General features: G+C 47.4%; 1 protein-coding gene across 5 annotated transcripts in view; it reads left to right on the plus strand.

Annotated features, from left to right (window-relative positions):
- The first annotated feature begins 5726 nt into the window (after nucleotides 1-5726).
- The window catches only part of ZBTB44 (zinc finger and BTB domain containing 44), a 44330-nt gene continuing 31464 nt past the window's right edge, over nucleotides 5727-18592 (plus strand). For all 5 annotated transcript variants that reach the window (XM_063417688.1, XM_063417689.1, XM_063417686.1 and 2 more), the window contains exon 1: nucleotides 5727-5824. The gene's annotated coding sequence lies outside the window, so the exon portion shown is untranslated. The remainder of the gene's footprint in view (nucleotides 5825-18592) is intronic.

Consider the following 18592-nt stretch of genomic DNA (forward strand, 5'->3'; position numbering starts at 1 on the left):
TATAGATAATGTATCTTTAGATACATAATGGGTATTATATATACATAATATATATTGTATACACACAATATAGACATAATACAGACACAGTATATCTATATATACATACAGAATATAAATCTGCTCATATAAATAGATAATTCTGCTGTTTACTAGGACAGACAGCCTAAACAGGGCTTAACCAGAGGGGATTCTGACTCCTTCACTTAACTGTGTGATAACCACAGGCAGTGGAATTTGGTGCTCTCTAGATGTGTGGTTCCCTGGAACACTGGAGGGCTAAATTTGGTTTATGCCGATGGGAATTTTGGAGCCACCTCGTTGGAATAAGCCTGGGCCCATCACAGGGGAGTCTGGATACCTGCCAGCTGTCCTGGGTGAAAGCCCACCCTGACGTCAAACAGCAGCGCTGGTTTATTTTCTAAATATAAAATTAAATAAAATATAAAATTAAAAAATAAATAAAATATATAATATATAAAATTAGTATAACATAACTAATATAATTAATAAAACTATTATAGTCATTATAACACATATTATATTATATTATATTATATTATATCATATCATATCATATCATATCATATCATATCATATCATATCATATCATATCATATCATATCATATCATTTTATATAGTTTTATATTATATCATTTTATATCATATAATTTTATATAGTTTTATATTATATCATATTGTATCATTACATTACATTACATTACATTACATTATATTAATTTTCACTGCTACTATTATTTATATGATAACCATTATATCACATTATTATATTATACTAAATTTTACTATTACAACATTCTACATTATATAATTATTGTCTGTATTTTGGGGATTCCCATGCACTGAAGCAGGCAGGAAATGATGCAGAGAGGCTGCCTGTGTTCACCCTGCCACGGGCTAGGCCAGCACAGGACGTGTGCCCACGTCCATGGGCACAGCACTGCTGCCACCCTGTTTATACCCGGGTGTGCCATTCATCAGAGACTTCCCCTGGCACAGGGACAGGCCCTGCCTTGCAGCTCTTTAAGGTGACAGCCCTGGCTTTTCCCCCACATTTTTACTTCCTTGTTTTGTTGCCATCACCCCAGACTCCAACAAATTTCAAACAATGCCAAAGGCTTTGGGATATTACCAGGTAGGGGAAAAGTCCTTCATTAAGGATATCAGTGTAACCGTCATGATTTAACTTAAAAAAAATAGTGGGATAAGAAAATAAACCATGGGGTAAGAAATAAACGTCATGGGAACATTTCTTACACTGTATCCACGATGGTACCAAAACCACAATGGGGAGCAGCAGGCAGAGATGGATCCCTGCAGCCCCACCAGGGGAAATCACTGGGGTCAGCCCATGGCTGAACCTCCCCAGCCTGTGCTGCACATAATGCTGCTCCCCACTCAGGGTAATTATATTTTATGGGCGTATTTTCTCTTGAAAGGCACTTTCAAAGCATGTAGGATGCCACAGGCTTCTCCCCCAGGCAGGAACATTAGCAGGTATGTGTTGAAATGTGGTTTTCTCCTTGATCCCAAGAGCTTCTCCCTCCAAGGACTGGGCTCTCCTGGTCTCCAACCCCAGCCACTGCTGGATAGTTACTCCTCCTTATCCTTGTGCTAAATCCTTGTCCTTATCCTTCTTTATTTCAGCTGTTTTCCTCTCTCCTGGTCCATCCCTCCCTCCCCACGTGTTTGTGCACAGGAGTCTGATCTCTTCCAGCCTTCCTTTGCTAAACTGTGCAAGGCTCACCTCAACACCCCCCCCCCCCATCTCTGAATTTATTATCCCCGGACAGAAGGGACCACAGTGTCCCAGCAAGGTCACACCAGCACTGAGTGCTTCAGCCACAAATCTGTCCTTACTCCTGATGGAATCATCCTTCCTCCGGTGTCCTAGAACCGTAACATCCCTTCTCTGCAATTCTCCTCTGCTCAGCTCATCCATCTGTGTCTTACAACCCCTCTCCTCTGTTAGATCCCTCTTTCTCCACACAGATACCTGATAAATCCATCCTCAGGTGCCCAAGGAGCTCTCTGGTTCCTTGGCAATGGTATTTCCAAAGGGCTGTTGCAATTCTGAGCATTTTAGAAAGGTTTCTTTCCTGAATTCCTACTTCAGCCTCCTCTCCTGCCAGCTAGGATGCTTTAACCCTCAGCTCTACACTCACTGAAGGAAAAGAAAAAGCACTTCTAGGTCTGGGGAGGACATAAACCCCAAATCCTCCCCATGTCAGGAGAAAATCAGGAGTTTTCAAAGAGAGAAGTCAGCAGGATTGAGTTACAGCAGATTAACTGGAGCCCTGGAGAACACAACAGGCAGGAGGATGGAGAGGAAACAGCTCCTGCACTCCGGTGGTGAATTCAGGAGTAGGCAACAAGTCCTTGGGTGTGGGAGCAAAGACATTTTCCCAGAGGAGCTGCTGGGTCAGGGAGGTGAGAGCGGGGCTGTGCAGAGAAGGTGTCACTTGCTTTGGTTGTTGATGGTGAATCCTGCCAGGAGCAGCTCCAGGGAGTGCAGCGTTGCTCCAAGAGCTGCTGAAGCACAGGAAAACACATCCCACAGGCTGCAAGGAGAGGGTGGGCAGCTTCCAGCCACAAAGGGCACCTGCTGGGTGCTTGAATGGGGTAAGCAAGGGAGATTCGAGGATTATAAACAGTGGCAGATCCCAGGGATGGATGGGAGATAGACCTGGGTGTTTTCTAAATGTACAGGAAAACAGAATTTCTGCTTAGACAGACAAAGAAGGCTTTAAAGGCATGACACAGCCCTCATGCTGCAGACAGGAATCCCATTGAAAGCTCTCTCCTCTTTTATACCCATCAAATTCCAGGAGGTTCAGCCCAGGAATTCCTGAGATCCCTCCATATCCCTATAAATGAGAAGTAGATGCACAGAGCAGTTCTATCACTGAATCACTCAGGGTTTATCTTGGTGTCACTCCATCTGTGTCCATAAATCAACCCCAGAATATTGTAAAATGCATGTAAAAGCGAATCCTATCACTGGGCAAATAGCAGGAATCTGGATTTGGCATTTCTCAGCCTCTCACTGGGAAACTGCAACCCCGTGGAAAAAGCAGAGTAATAAAGGACAACCCAGTCGCTTAGGAAACCTGAGCAGGTGTGAATCAACGCAGCTCCTCCTCTGGTTTTTCTTCTCCCTGGCGCTGGGAATCACTGGAAAACCTCTCCAGGTATCCAGGGCTGATAAAATGTTGTTAATAAAACAGCTCTTCCTGATGCAGGGAGAAGAACCCGAGGTCTGAGCCAGGCTGATGTGCCCTGCACAGTGACGATGTGTGGAGTGCCCTGTACCCCAAACCTGCCAGATTCCTGCACACAGGAATGACTAGTTAATTCTGAATTCATTCTTTCAAAAGAAAGTCAAGGTAGTTTCTCATTTTGGAGTTTTATGGCTTATTTCCAGGTTGCACGGAGCAGGTTTAAGACTCTTGATTTATTTCTGAAGCACAGTGAGGACACAGACCATGCTTAATTTTCCTGTCTTCCTGCCACGAATTTGTGTTGTTTAGACTCATTTTCCCTCCTGTGCAAAGCTCATGACCTGCTCAGAGCAAGCTTCAAGCCTGGTAAGAGCTGTGTGACAACCCACAGCACAGAATGTCTCTGCTGTGCTCACCTGACGCTTTATTCATGAAATTGTTACAAATCAGCATTTTGAAGCAATTTTAAAGTTGCAACAACACGTCTAGGAAGTCAGCAAGAAAAGGCACATCAGATTCTGCATCTCCAGGAAACAGCACTGGCTCTGGGTTGACTAAAATCACAATTTCACCACCAAACAGCCCCCAATTGAGATTTTTCAGAGCTTTTTGAAGGTAAAGGATGGCAGCCTGAGGTTTCTTCTGTAATCCTCTGTGATTCAGGAGTTACCATGGGTAGCCAGGAGCAGATTTCCTTGAAAATTATGTCTCATTAAAGTGGAAACAACACCTGCAGATGTGTAATGTGCTGGAATTGGCACTACTTTACTCCTGCTTTACACAGGAGTAGATTGCAAGGGGAGGCTGCACGTGTCAGGGTTGCAAGAGATCCCTGGGAATACAAAACCAATGTAAGGGGAAGTAAAACAAGATTTAAGCAGAGTCCAACTCTTTGCTCTGGTTCTTCCCCCAGTTTTTCAAGGGAGCATTTAAAAGGATCCCTGAGTTTTCGCAATGACACAGGGAGAGTTTGGCCCTTTTCTTTTTGCTGATGGAGCAGTGTGGCTTTTCCAGGGATGGGTTTTAAATTTTTTACTGTTGATTAACACTTTTGGACCATGGCCCTTCAATCTGTTTCCTGCTTCAGTTCACCAGGAGCTCATCACCAAAGACAACAAACCCAAACCAACAAAAACCATGCCATAAAACAATCCACGGAGGAAAGGGTTGCGTTAATCCTGTTGGATTAAAGCTGTGTTTACCCAAATTAGTGCAGATTTGGACCAAATTATTGGCACGGATTAATTAGTGGCTCTTTACAGTTGATTGGGATTGGTTGCAATTGGTGGGTGGTTTGAGAAGTTTTGGGAACTGGTGCATGCACCGGGGTACCCCACGTTTGAGGAGGGCAGAATGCAAGGGCCTGGCACCCCGCGGGTGGAGGGTGCAGGAGCAGAGCATCCCGCTGCACCGAGACACCGCGGGCGGGGCTGGGGGAGAATGCGAGCCCTGCAGCATCCCGGTGCCCGAGGGATGCACGGCTGCAGCATCCCGGTGCCCAGGGGATGCACAGCCGGAGCATCCCGGTGTCCGGGGGATGCACGGCCGGATCATCCCGGTGCCCAGGGGATGCACGGCTGGAGCATCCCGGTGCCCAGGGGATGCACAGCCGGAGCATCCCGGTGGCCGAGGGATGCACAGCTGGAGCATCCCGGTGTCCGGGGGATGCACGGCTGGAGCATCCCGGTGTCCGGGGGATGCACGGCTGGAGCATCCCGGTGCCCGAGGGATGCACGGCCGGAGCACTGCAGCACCTCAGTGCCCCGGGGATGCTCGGGCATCCCGGTCCCCGGGGCAGCCCGTGCTCGGGGGGGCGGGATGCGCCCAGGGGGATACCCTCCCCAGGCCCCGCTGGCTGCCTGTCCCGCTGCCCGTCGTTCCCCGGTGCCCCGCTGCGGCCAGGGGAAGGGCGGCACTAGGACCCTGTTCCCTGCCCGGGCCCTGGGACACCAGGACCCGGCCCCTCTCCGGTGGGGTGCACCAGGGCCCTGTTCAGCCTCCGCCGGGCGGCACTCGGACCCCGCTCCCCCTTTGAGGGGGCACTAGGGCCGCGTTTTCCCGCTGCTGGGGGACACTAGAACCCCGTTACCCTCCGCCGGGTGCAGCGGGACCCCGCTGTGTGCGGTAAGTCCCCGTTCCCCCGGTGCCGGGCCCGCTCTCCCCCGCGGGGTGCCCGGCTCCGCTCGGCGCCGCCGGGCGCGCAGTGCGCAGGCGCGGGGCCCCGCCCCCGCCGCCGCTCGCGGTGCATTGTGGGACACAAACAAAGTGCCCGGGCGGCGCGCGCGGGAGCTCGGACGGAGGCGCGCGCGCTCCCCCCCCCCGCCCCCCCCCCGCGCGCCCCCCTTCCCCCGCGTGCACGCGCAGCGCTCGCGCCCCTCACGCCCCTTCGCGCGGGGGGGTCGCGCGCCCCCCGGTTCCCCCCCCCCGCCCCCCCCCTCCCCCGGGTTTCCCGCGCGCCGCCTGAGGGGGAGGCGGCGGCCTCCGCCCCCCCTCCCCCGACAACATCCCGCTCGTCCCGCCGCCTCCCGGCCCCGCCGTCATGGCCCCCAGATAGCGGCCCGGCCTCACCGACCGCCCGCAGGTAACCGGGGAGCGCGGCCGGGCCTGGCGCGGGAGGGGGCCGGTCGGTGGCGCGGCGGCCGCTGGTGTCCCTCAGGGGCGGGGGGCGGGAGGGATCGGGCTCCGGCCCCTCTCCCCCCCTTTCAGACCCATCCCGTCCCTTCCCTCGTGTTTCCCGCCCGGGCCCTGGGGCTGCGCTCACCCCCCGGGGGATCCCATTGCGCGGTGCACAGCCCGTGTGTCCCCTCCCGCGGGGCCGTGTCGCCCCCGCGCCTCACCGAGGGTTCCCGGGGCGGGGGTTGTCTCCCGTGCCGGTGTTTGAGGGTATCACCTTTCTCCGGGGGTGTTCCCTGCCCCTTTTGCTGGTGTTTGGGGGTGTCACCTCCCTCTGGGATGTCCCCTGCCCTGTGTTCCGTTGTTTAGAGGTGTCCCCTGCTTCGTGTCCCCGTGTTTGGGGGTGTCCCCTGTGCCGGTGTTCGCCCTCCGGGGGTGTCCCGTGCCCCGCGGGAGCCGCGTTGGCTGGCGAAGCCTGGGGCAACACAAGCAAACCTGGAGTTCCAAGAAGTGTGGGGGGGAAAGTTGTGTTGTTTCCTGCATCCCAACGGGATACCTGCTGCCTCCAGTGCCGGCTGATGGGAGGAAATAGAGGGATTCCCACTAGCTGTGAGGCAGAGCTTCCTGTCCCTTTGTTGTTGTTTGTTTTCTTCTGCATCAGCCCCTTCTGCATATTCCTTAGTGCCCATCTGCCAGGGTCTGCTGCACTGCCTCTGTGTCCATGCACCATCAGGGTGTCACAGTGCTCATCTGCCAAGAACTGCTTTGTGGTTTTCTGCTCTCCTTCCATCTCTCCACAGTCATTTTCCTACACAAACACAATCAGCACATTCTGGGAGGGTATAATCTGTTTCTTGCTTGCCAAAAGCCTGTTGTCTCCTTTAACACACACACACTGTTGCCTCCCAAAATCTGCTGTACCTGTTTCCATGCACACGTGGAATGAACTCCGTGCTTGACCTGTTAAATCCCACACCTCAGGGGGCTCCTGCCTGTCTGCAAAGAGCTGCTGAGCTTTTCCCCATCCACAGAGACACCTCCTCCTCCAAAGCCTGAGGGATGACTCCTGCAGCCCATCCCCTGTGCTGTGGAGCCTGTTCTGCCCACTGATGAGGGATGTGTGTCTCCTCCTCTGCACTCGCCGGGGTTATCCCACTGATTTCCTGCCAAAAGCCAGCGCATCCCACACTCTGTGTGTTGGCACCCCTCAGGGAGGGAGCAGGCCAGCGGCCTTGCTGCAGGCAGGCCTGTGGAGGCACTTCTGATGCCTGTGGAGGCTCTTCTGATGCCTGTGGGGGCACTTCTGATGCCTGTGGAGGTTTCCATGCCTCTGATGCATGTGGAGGTTTCCACCGTGGGTTGTTTCCCATCCTGGCTCTTCCCACAGATGCCCAGTGCCAGCTGTTCCTGTGCTTGCTCCTGTCACCTCCCTGCTGCACGTGCCAGAGGGGTCACCCCTGTACCCACCTTCTTGGCTGCCTGGAACATCTTCCATGGCTGAAACTTCTGCCCTTTTCCTTCCTGGGCCCTGCTGTCCTGCAGTGGGAGACTCTCAGGTTGAGCCTGCCTTGGTTTTTGCTTTGACTTTGGGGTTTCCTTTGCTGAGCAGTCCAGCAGAGTGAAATTAAGGAGTCTGTGTCCTCCTAGGTATCAGCACATCCCATGGGCCTGAGATACCATCACTTTCTCTTTTTCTGGTCATATGCATCATTTGTCCACTCCAGGATTTTTTTCTGAGACCTTAGAGCCCCTTCCAGTGCCTGAAGAATTTCCAGGACAGCAGGAGAGAGACTTTTGACAAGGCCATGGAGTGACAGGACAAGAGGGAATGGCTTCAAATGACAGAGGGAAGGATTAGACAGGATACTGAGAAGAAATTCTTCCCTCTGAGGGTGGTGAGGCCCTGCACAGGGTGCCCAGAGAAGCTGTGGCTGCCCCATCCCTGAGAACATTCCAGCCCAGGCTGGACAGGGCCTGGAGCAGCCTGAGCTACTGGAAGGTGTCCCTGCCCGTGGCAGGGGAGCTGGACATGATCTTCAAGGTCCCTTCCCACCCAAACCATTCTGTGATGTTTCTAGAAGTCTCTTGCTTTCATAATTGTCCTTAGATGATACTCTGGGTTTGCCATGCCCCCATGAGTTTCTCCATTTTCCTAGTTACACATTTGCCCCTGCTTTCTTTCTGTGCTTCTGCCTGAAAGGAGGCTTTTCCTTTCCCTTATTAAATTTTTTTATTTATTTATTCTTGGGGTGTATCCACATGGCAGCTCTTACTCAGGCAGAGGTCACGCAGTTCACTCGTGAGCTGATCCCTGGCTCCGAGCTGGATGTTTCCCTAGATGAGAGGATGGTTATTGTCACAGGCAGGACACACCTGTGGCACTGCTCTGTGGACCCTGCGAGGTGACACTGATGGGAGTGAGTCCTGTGCAGGCAGGTCACACACCAGCACCTGGGAGTCTCTCAGGGAACTGGGAGTGCAGTGTGCTTTTCTTCTGCCCTTGAGGTCTCCTGCTGCAGCTTGGTGCCTCCATGTGACACAGATCCGAGGTGTGATGAGCCTGCAGACCTTGCCTGGGTTTAAGAGCAGCTGTTTGAGGAGGTGGAGCTGAACCTGGGAGCTCAGACAGAGCTCTCCCAGGGTCAATGCCTGCATTGATGTCCAACTGTCTATTCCAGAACCAGTCACAATGCTCTGAGTGCCTCCCCCTTGGGAATACTCCTATTTAAACTGCTGGTTTTAATCCGAAGCTTTCATTGGTGCTGACACTCCGAGCAGCCTCGTCCATGGGAAGGGAATTTCCAGCCCCACTTCAGTCTCTGCAGGTGGATGATGCATGGATGCTGAGGGAGGATCCTGCCTGGGGGTTTGCCCTGGTTTTGTGTACAGGGTGAGAGAATTCCTGCCTCTGTGGCTGTGAGGTTTGGAAACGAGGGACTGTCCTTACATATTCTTTCTGCACTGCATAAGAGGAGTAGTCAGAGAGTGAAACTGAATCCTTGCCATGTTTGTTGCAACAGGAGGTTAATCATAAACTCTGGCGCTTTCCAAAGGGGTTGTTTCATTCTGCAGTGTCAGTAGAGAACTGTGCTGCTCCGAGGGGCTGCTCAGCTGTTTGCCAAGAGAATGAAAAGCAGAACAGCTTCCCCCTGTCTGAGGCTGAACAACCACCCAGACGTTGGGTTTGGTTGTATCCTGTCTTGCTGGAAGGAGATTTTGTCTTTACAGCATTTCTGTGAATGGATGTGTGGTGCTTGTGCCTGGTGAGGTGTTTGTGTGACCAGCATCAAGTCTGGGTCCTTCACACTTGTGTGGGGTATTTCACATCAGTATTTCACCAGCCTCGTGCATTATATCTAGTGAACTTGTTTTTCAGTGAGCTTTGAGGACATCTGAGTGTATTCCTAGGAGAACATCTGGTGATAAATGTAGCTTCACTGCTTGTAGGAGCTATAATCCACTAGCTTAAAGAGAAAGGAAAGCAACCTGTGACAAAGCAATGGTGCTTTTGCTGGCGTGTGACGAGGAAGGAGATGTCCCCTGACGTAGAAGGGATTGTCTGTTGACATTCTTCTCCCTCTCCCGGTTATAAGTAGGTTATCCCTGCTCAAATTATGCAACTGTGCAGACAGCCAGACTTCAGGAATTCCAAATACTTCAATGTGTCAAGTGCTGACTTCTAAATTAAATGCCATGGTTGCAGAGCGTGTTCACAGTCTGTCACTTGAAATACGACATCAATCTTGGAATCGCGCGTGGCTGAGAAGGGGCAGCAGCTTAATTGCTTGTTTCTTTAAAGAAGTGTTGTGTGAGGGTGCAGGAGCCAAACGGGGTGGGAGATGTGCCTCTACCTGTGACAGCATTTCCATATGGGAGTTACAAGCAGAAAAAAAATCTACTGAAAACATTGATTTATGTAACAAATTGAAAGGCTTCATTCTCTGTGGCTGTTGCCTCAAAGATGCAGTTTGCAGCATCTAGATCTAATTAAATAGTTGTGGGTTTATCGCTGAGTAAACTTAGGAGTCCATCACTCTCCTTGCCTTGGAGAGCAAATTGATTCTTCTGATGGTTTTACTGCGTGAAAGCAGGGGTCTGGGACTACTTTGTGCAAGGTGCTGAAATGAAATGGTGGTGGTGGGAAACAAGCTGCAAACCTGACAAAATGGGATGACAGGAAATGTAAATTCTCAGCATTTCGTTCAATTCTTACATTCCATTTTATCAAGTAAAGGAAGCTACTTAAACTGTGCATTATTTGTAAACAGCATGTTCTTAATGTGTTCCACTTCAGAGCTGGGGAAATAATTATTTTATGTGAGCAGATTTACCAGAGTACGTGAAGGATGGGATAATGAGGGCTGCAAAAAGTGTGCTGGGCTCAGCATGTGGTCTGTGCCAGTGGCCAGAAGTAAATCAGCAACCCCAGGCAGCTCAGTCATCACCCCCAGCTCCTGGTGGAGAAGGGTTTGAGGTGGTCTGAGGTGGCAGTGCCTGCTGGACCTGTCCTTGAGGGAATTGCCTAAACGTTTGAAAAAGCTTAGACCTGGAGCTTCCACAGAACACCCTGTGATGAATCTCTCAACTTGGACAAAAATAATACCTGGCTTCTGGGGCTTTTTTTTCCTTCTTTTTAAACTGTAATTGCATTCAGTCCCTCCTACTTTTTGTAGTATGTGAAAGAATAGAAAATCTTTTTTGTATCAGCAACTCATTTGTGATTTTATAGGTTTCCATGTTCTCGATGTTCTCTCTTTGGGTTCTTCTTTTCCAGGCTGCATTGTCCCAGTCTGTTTAGTACCTCTATCTGTGGAGGCAGCTCTACATCACTCTGGGTTTTTTTTCTTTGAGCTCTGCTATTTTTTTGAGGTGATTTGACCACAACATTTGTTTGCCTGCTTTACCCAAGAGGACTGAATAAAGGGAGATGTGCTTTCTAATAAAAGGGTACTTTGTAGTTCCTGTTCCATGGCATTTAATTTACTATTTGTAATGTTTTACATTCAGAGTACAAATGAACGCAGTATCGTAGTGAGAGATATTGTAGTGGAAATACAGATACTGAGGAAGATCTCAGTTTATAAATACAGCCACAGATGGCTGTTGATAAGGCATTTTGTATTTGGATATTACCAAGAGGGCATTATGGAAAAGAACTGCAGTTGTGGTGGATACTTGCCAGAGTTAAGTCTGTTGGAAGGCGATGATGCCTTGTCCTATGGAGACCTGAGAGTCCCAGAAATGTGGATTTGGGAATAACTGGGTTAGGGGACACATTGCTCCCGGGTTAGGGACAGACACTGACAGTGTACAAGCTCTGTGGTCTGACAGTGGCTGCAGTTTTCTTTCAACATCTTGTTTTGGTTTTGTTTTTAAGTGGATAAATACCCCTGTTTTGAAATACCTACTGTGAGAAGTTTCTCGAGAATGTTAGTGAATACTAAAAAACCCCACAAAACTCTCCATATGCCCAGCACAAACCATGGATATGCTTCTGCCAGGCCAGCTTTGGCCATACAAGGACAGACAGCTCCAGCCTGTGGAGTTTTTGCTCACCTGATAACATGATTTGTGGATAAATACAAGGCCTTGCAGGTTTTGGAGCCAAGAAGAACTCCTTTTAGGCATTTATCTGCATAAATGAGTCATTAGGAAAATAAAGGTACTCGTAGTGCTGAAAGGGTGATGACACAACCACATTCCTGCCTTGCTCGAACTTGCTGAGGATTCTTTGTGGCTGCTCGGTGCCTGTTGCTGGTGTGTCTGTGACACCCTGGCTGGCTGGCAGCAGGCCCTGCTGTCTGCAGCAGCAGTGCCTCTTCTCCTCCCCGGATCTTTGCCTTCATCTCTCCCTTCTGCTCTTTACACAGGTTTTTTTTCAGTGTTGCTTCCAGCACTGGGGGTGTTAATGGGGCTGCTGTGCTTCAAGGGAGAGTTCAGATTTGCATTGCCCTTCAGAAAAAAATCATTTATTGTAGTTAATGTGGATTTCATTAGGGTGTAATGCTTCCTGGAATAAAAGTGAGAGGGAAAAGCTGTCATTTTGTGTAATAAACTTGAATATTTCAAACAACCGTTGGGTTGACAGGTAAGCTTTGTGCTGAACTAGTAAAAACTAGCACTTAGCCAGATTTGCTTGTGACAGACCTCCTGGTTGTGCTGTGCCAGTGAGGTGGGAGGCATGGCTTGGGGGATAGTGGAGAGGAGGGACTCTGAACTTTCGTTGCTTTTGGTGTAATGCACCCCTGATTTTGCCTTGGAAGAAAGGAAAAAAATAATGTATGGGGACCCACAGATAGGGGAGTTTTGTTATTTTTATCTTTTTGACTCTTTCAGAGATCCAGAGGAGTACTGCTACCAAGAAAACCTTGAGCCATACTGCTTTGCTGTGCCATTTTTCCTGATATTTATTCCACATGCCATCACTAGAAGGGACTTGGAGATGATTGCTTTTGTGACTAATTTGGGAGGCTGGCTTGAGTAGTCTTCTTCATGTATATTTTTCCTGACTTTGTGTTGATGTGTTTGCAGAGCTTCTGAAAGTGAAGGCTCAAATGCTGTGGGTAGCCATGGTAAAACAAGAAAAAATAGCTTTCTGGAATTAGTTGAAATTAGCAGGTTGCTGCAATTGCTGTCACGTGCAAATGAAAGTAATATATGGACATTTTTTGGCAATTTGCAGTATTTAGAAGTATGTAACATTCAATTGGGTTTTTTTATACTGTTGTTAAAGACCAAGGACTATAAAACTGCAACCTCTCTTTTTATTACAGAGTGGGAAATGGTCATCTACCAGCTTTTCCACACTAAGAAATTTGGGAAAAACTTAACCTGAATTTGCATGAAGCAAAAGTATAAAAAAGTTACTGAGATCACATAAAAATTATGCATGAACAGTGCCATGGAAAGCGTGGTTACATTGAATGTGTGCCTTAGGGCTGTAACACATCAGTTCGTTCACTATAAGCTGATTACATTCTGAGGCTGCAGAAGGATATGAGGAGGACTCAATTCACTTGTTGCTTTTATTCTACCAAAAAAAAACCCCAAAAACCAAAAAAAGTGGAGATGTGTTTCATATGTTGATGGCACAGTTAGTAGTTTGATCATGTGGTTGTTTGGGGAATTGGTGAAAATCAAAAGTACAGGGTAGCGAATCTGCTGTGAAATATCCCAAAACACTCTGTGTAGTGAAGTTCACACATTAATTTTTATTATGAGAATGAAGGTAATTCAGTGTGGAACAAGACCTTTTCACAGTTATTGTTCATATTGTTAAACAAGCCTCAGTTGTAAGTGCTGTCAGGAAATTTGCTTTTATGTGTTATATGGAATGCTCTCATGAGATTCCTACAATTCAAAGTTTAAAGCACCAGAGGCTGGGGAAGGTGGCATTTATCTGGTTTGCTTATTCAACCATGTGAAAGCTATATTAGGCACATAAACTTTCTGCACTGCAGCTTCAAAAAAGCAACAAGTTAAATCTGGGCCCTTTGAAGTAGTGAATGGTAACATTCTGTTCTCCAGAAGCAATGACTTCAAATGATCACACCGAAACTCAAAAAGCTGTCGTGGCTGAGGAAAACAAGACAATTCTCCCCAGATAAATCTTTTTTCAGAGTGTCACTGTTGCATGAAACATGGGTTTTGTTGGAGCCAGCAAACTTCAGTTATGTTGAAAGTTAGAGAGTCTTAAAAAAGGACACAGACTTTCTTTATCTGTAAACGGTCTCAGGAAACATCTTCCTGTTGCAGAAAAGCAATCTGTGGCATCAGATCAGTTTACATACAGCAGGCACTACTGTCCTGCCCTGATTATTGTAATCTCTGCTTTTAATTAGACACTGAGATTAAGAGCTGCTGTGCTGCTCAGTGCCCTCGGTGCATTGTTGTTCCCTGTCAGCTCTGGCTGCTCCGGTGGCCCTGGTAAAGGAAGATGCTCTGAAAAGATCTAAGCACAGTTGACTTTACAGACACATTAAGGAACAGCTGCACAGAGAAGAAAAATACACCAAAACCCCCTTCTCAAGAGTTTCAGGAGGTTAAAATAGATATTGATCAATACCTGGCAAGAAATTAGGCATTGCAGTAGGCTGATGCTCTGTGTGCCTTTAATTTAGCTGTTAATTTAATTTAACTGTATGGAGATCTTACTCCAAAGTAATTTTTAACTCATTAGCATCCAGTTCACAGCTCAAGTCCGTTCTAGCTCCCTAATGTATCACATCAAATGTTAAATTCACACTGTTGGATTTCCCGTGGATTTTGTTCTGTTCCTGGGACTCCAGCTCTCAATCATTCGGTTTTGTGAGTTGTGCTAATGACACACCTTAACCTTCTGATCAGCATTTTCTGAGCCAGTTCTTGGAGATCTTTGCTGAAATAAGTTTTTATGGCACTTCATAGGTGAATCCTTTAATCTCTTATCCAAGTACATGAATTTGTTTCAGCTGGCTCTTTACCTTCAGTGTGTCTGTTCATCTCCTTGTTTTCACTACCAGCTCTATTTGTCATGTTAATCAAACATTTAATGAAGTTCTCATAGCTGGCATTTCCTCTTTTTCTGAAAAATACATTATCAGTTCAGTTTGAGACACTTTGACTTCAGCAAACACAGGTGGTATCCCAATTTCTGTTTGTTTTCTTACTCTTCATTCTTTTTTCTTCAGTTTGTTTTCTTTTGGCTGGATTTCTGCACTTGTATACAAACACCTGCAGTCATGTATCTTTGAGAGATGAAAACATCTCTCTATTTTTTAATACCCAGACCTTGTACACTAAATATTTGAGAGACAAAATTATCATAGTGCTAATGTTGCCAAGCTTATTTGCAGGTGTGCACCACAAAATGAGACAGTCCTGCCTCTCCTGGTACTCTGACACCTTTTCCCTGGGAATGAAAGTATGGCTGTGTAATCACAGCAGTGCCTGATGGAAACACTTTTAGACTGGCTTCTAATGAAAGGGGTGGTAACATGTTTTACACACCTACAACATGACATTTAATCTGTGAGTTTTATCTGGGCCAGGAGTTGTAGCTATGTTTTAATCTTGCTGCATTAATCCAGCACACTCAGTGCCTGCGTCCAGAGCTCCAGGTTGGCTCTCAGGGATTCCCAAGCGTTTGGATCCCAAGCTGTTGCCAAGTCACAGCTTTTCCCATCAGTCAGGAGGGTCACAGAGCTGTGCAGATGAATTTCCACTGCCCTGAAGCCAACGGGAGCATTTAGCAGTTGAAACTTCACTACGGACAACTTAAATTCCAGTCCTGTGACATTTCTGCAGTTCATAATGTCCCCATTTATCTGTGGCTTGGTTTTCCGCTCTAGACCTGCTCCGTGGCAGCTGTGAGCCCATCAGCTGCAGAGACCACAACTCTCATTGGCCTGAGACATAACTGGTGTGCAATTCCTGTCATAAAAATTAAAAAGAGAGGACTGAAGTAGAATTGAACTCTCCTGCCAATTTGAGATCAGACAAGAGAAAGTCTTGCAGGCCCCTTCCTGCAGACCATATATAAGGGTTGATCAGGGACAAGAATAAATCTAGAAGTGTCACTGTCATGAGGAAATGGCAAGCCAGAGCTGCATGAGAGTCTGCTGCAAGTATGTGGCTGCTGGTGAAGTTAATGAATGTGGCCTTGGAATCTGTAATTATTACAGTCAGGCAGATGAGTGCTTAATTCTGCCAGATGGGAGAGCTCCACTCTGAGTTCCAGGACATGCCTGGGGGTTTCACACAGATACATTCTGCAAAAACACTCTGGAAGATGCTTCAGGACAAACAGGTAAATTCTGTGCCTTGTTCTGTTCTGTCACTGGGAAGTTTCTGAAGGTTTGTAGAGTCCCTGAGATGGACAGGTTTGGCTTGGTTTGGATGCACACTTTTCCATCCTGTGCCCTGTGCTGGGCTCCCCTCTGCAGGCTGGCCTTCCATCAGCCTGCACAGGCTCTCCTTTATATCTCCTTTTACACTGTCAGAGCACAACTGCTGAATTTTTACATCCAGCTTCTTCATTCCCATGCAAATGAGTAGTCATGAAAACAAACAAAGATCCCTAAAACACGTTGTGCTTCACCTTAAATGCAGAAACAGCAACTTCTGAAAAATAGTGATGGTTTAACTAATGTTTTTCAGCTTTTTCTTTGCTGTGACCTCACAGTACAGGAGCAACAGCTCTGTGATATGTTTTGTGTTGGTTTTAATAATCAAAAATAAAAGCAGTAGACATGTATATACCTCTTTTTCATCACAGTAGATGTTTTGGGGGTTTTTTTTTGACTTTTATATGCTCAGGCAGTTTTGTGCCATGAGGAAGACTTTGATCATCTGAATTTGGAAACTGTAAACATTTTCTTGGAGTTTTATAGTTTTGAATGAGGACAACTGAGATATTTTGAATTAAGCAAATATTTCTGATTTATCGTGGTCCATATTGGTTTAACAGCAGCTGTTGTGGTTAATATCCATGGTGTAAAAATACAAAAATTCTACAAAACCACAGAGGAACAGGAAGTACATGCTAAGGTGTTGGTTGTCCATCTTTTGGCAAGGGAAGTTAAATCAAGTACCAGGAAGGTGTAGAAGTGGAACACAAGGATGGTGCAGTGTCTGACCATATCTCACATTGCTGCTGGTAAGAATTAAAACAAAATGCCAAAACAGGAGGATTTTTTACTCTCTCTTGTATGGGAATAGGCACTGGGAAGTTAATTAGATAAACTTTTTTTCAAAGTGCTAACAGTGGTTAAGGCATTGTTGCCAAAAGCAGGGGCTGGTTTTGAGTGATAAATTGCAGGGGTGATAAGTGGCTGGGAGCCTTGGCACCTCCAGGAGGAGAGGTGTCAGCTCCTGGATTCAACACCCAGCTGGAGCTGCACTCATGGACACCAGTCTGAGATAATCTGTGCTCTCTGCTTGGGGAACGTCTGTTGGTGCTGTTCCCTTAAAATGTGTATGTAAATGTTTTCTAATTTTATCCTTTCAGAAGTGTTCTGGTGCAGCTGACGTCCCATCTCCACTTACAATAAAACCATTTTGTACAGCAAATTGATGGGTTTGGCACCCCACTACTTGCCTCAATGTCTTCCCCAGCCCTGAGAATTAAAATGCACCTACTAGATTTGCATCATGCAAATGCATTTTTCCATGCTCTGAGTCAGTTTTTTCCTATCCCCATGAAAGATTAATGTTTTCGATAGCAGTGACAGTGTGAGTCAGAGCTGGAACTGCGAGCTGGGGCTTTGCCATGGCCGCACACATTTGCTTTCTTCTCGTGGCATGGTACAGTCAAAGCTTTTGTTTTCTATTATTACAGGGTTTAATTTGGGGGAAACTGAAGAGATCTGTTAGGAATACGAAACGTGTATTTCATGCACACTCTGGGCCTGCCTTTTTCCTGAGTGATTATTTTGGAAGAGGAGCTGTTGGATGCTTTTCACCTTGTCCTTTGCAGATGAACACTGGTCCTGGTCTGTTGGAGGATTTACAGTAAAGAAATATTGTGTGTTTTTGCCCTTATATCCTTCCTGCCCTGAAGAGGTTTACCTTGGTTGCTACCAAAAATGGTGGTGGGCCCTGTCACAGCTCAGAATTTCCAGATGTGCAAAATTTTTCAGCAATTTTTTGTGAAGAGTTGCAGCCTTGGTGCATTGACTTTGTAAACCTCAGCTCGTACAGCACTCAGGAGTAACTTACCTAAATGTTTACAAATTCATTTAAAATCGGGGGATGAGAGTAGCTTATTGTCAGGATGCAGTTTCTGGGTGTGATAAACATTCAGGGACTCTGATAATTATGTAGATTATTTACACTGACCTGGATCACCTTGAACCATGGCTACTTCCTGGTAGTGTTTTAGTCTCCCTCAATGGAGCTGAAGGCTGGTTCTGCCTGCCACCCTTCAGCAGCAGCTTCTGCTGGGCTATACCTGAAATTTAAAAAGATCTAAATTCTAGAACTTGGAAAGTCTCTTTGCCAGGAGTTTTTTAGAGGAAGAGGTGGCTGCTTATGAAGCAATTTGGCACTGTAGGATCTTTAGAAAGTGCTTTTGTAGAAAAAATTAAAAATTAAGTGTGGAACAAAGGAGCAGGCTGGAGGTGAGTACAGAACACCCAACAAATGCTCTCTGTGAGTGACACTAATGGTCGTGAAGTCAGTGGCCTCAAAAGCTCAGGCACAAGAACTTGTGAACAGTGGTGTGCCGAAACCCCGATCTTTACAAAATGTATGGTCTGGTCAAGTGCACTGGGAAAGCACAACACTCTTTAGATGCCTTCTGCTGTGAAGGGGAGTATTAATTGCTAACAATAAATAGGTGGGTTGTAGCCTTTCAGCTCTCAGTTTGTTAGGTGAAATTGTTCTTCCATTGCAGCTCCCGAGTGGAGTCCCCTGGAGTCATCAGCCACTCTTGGCTGGGCAGACAGAGATCCTCCCAGGGGATCAATGTGCAGCTCGAGCCCTGCCCAAGAACAAGACACCTCCAAACTCTTTAAAACAGAAAGTGCTTGAAAACTGTCCTCTTCTGAGAAGCTGGGAGGAAAGAGAAACGGGCAGAATCAGTGTCCTGGGATATTTCAGTGAAATGGTTTGGAGAGTCAGTCTGGTTCCTGAAATGAGAGACCAGGGACAGAGTCAGGCCCAGCACTGAGTGCTCCCCGTTGTCTGCAGGCTGTGGCGTCACCTCACTCCCAGTACAGGCTGGAGTTTGGCATCTCTCTCAGGTTTAACACAACGG

This window comes from Prinia subflava, chromosome 22 (genome assembly GCF_021018805.1).
Source record: "Prinia subflava isolate CZ2003 ecotype Zambia chromosome 22, Cam_Psub_1.2, whole genome shotgun sequence".
NCBI lineage: Eukaryota > Metazoa > Chordata > Aves > Passeriformes > Cisticolidae > Prinia > Prinia subflava.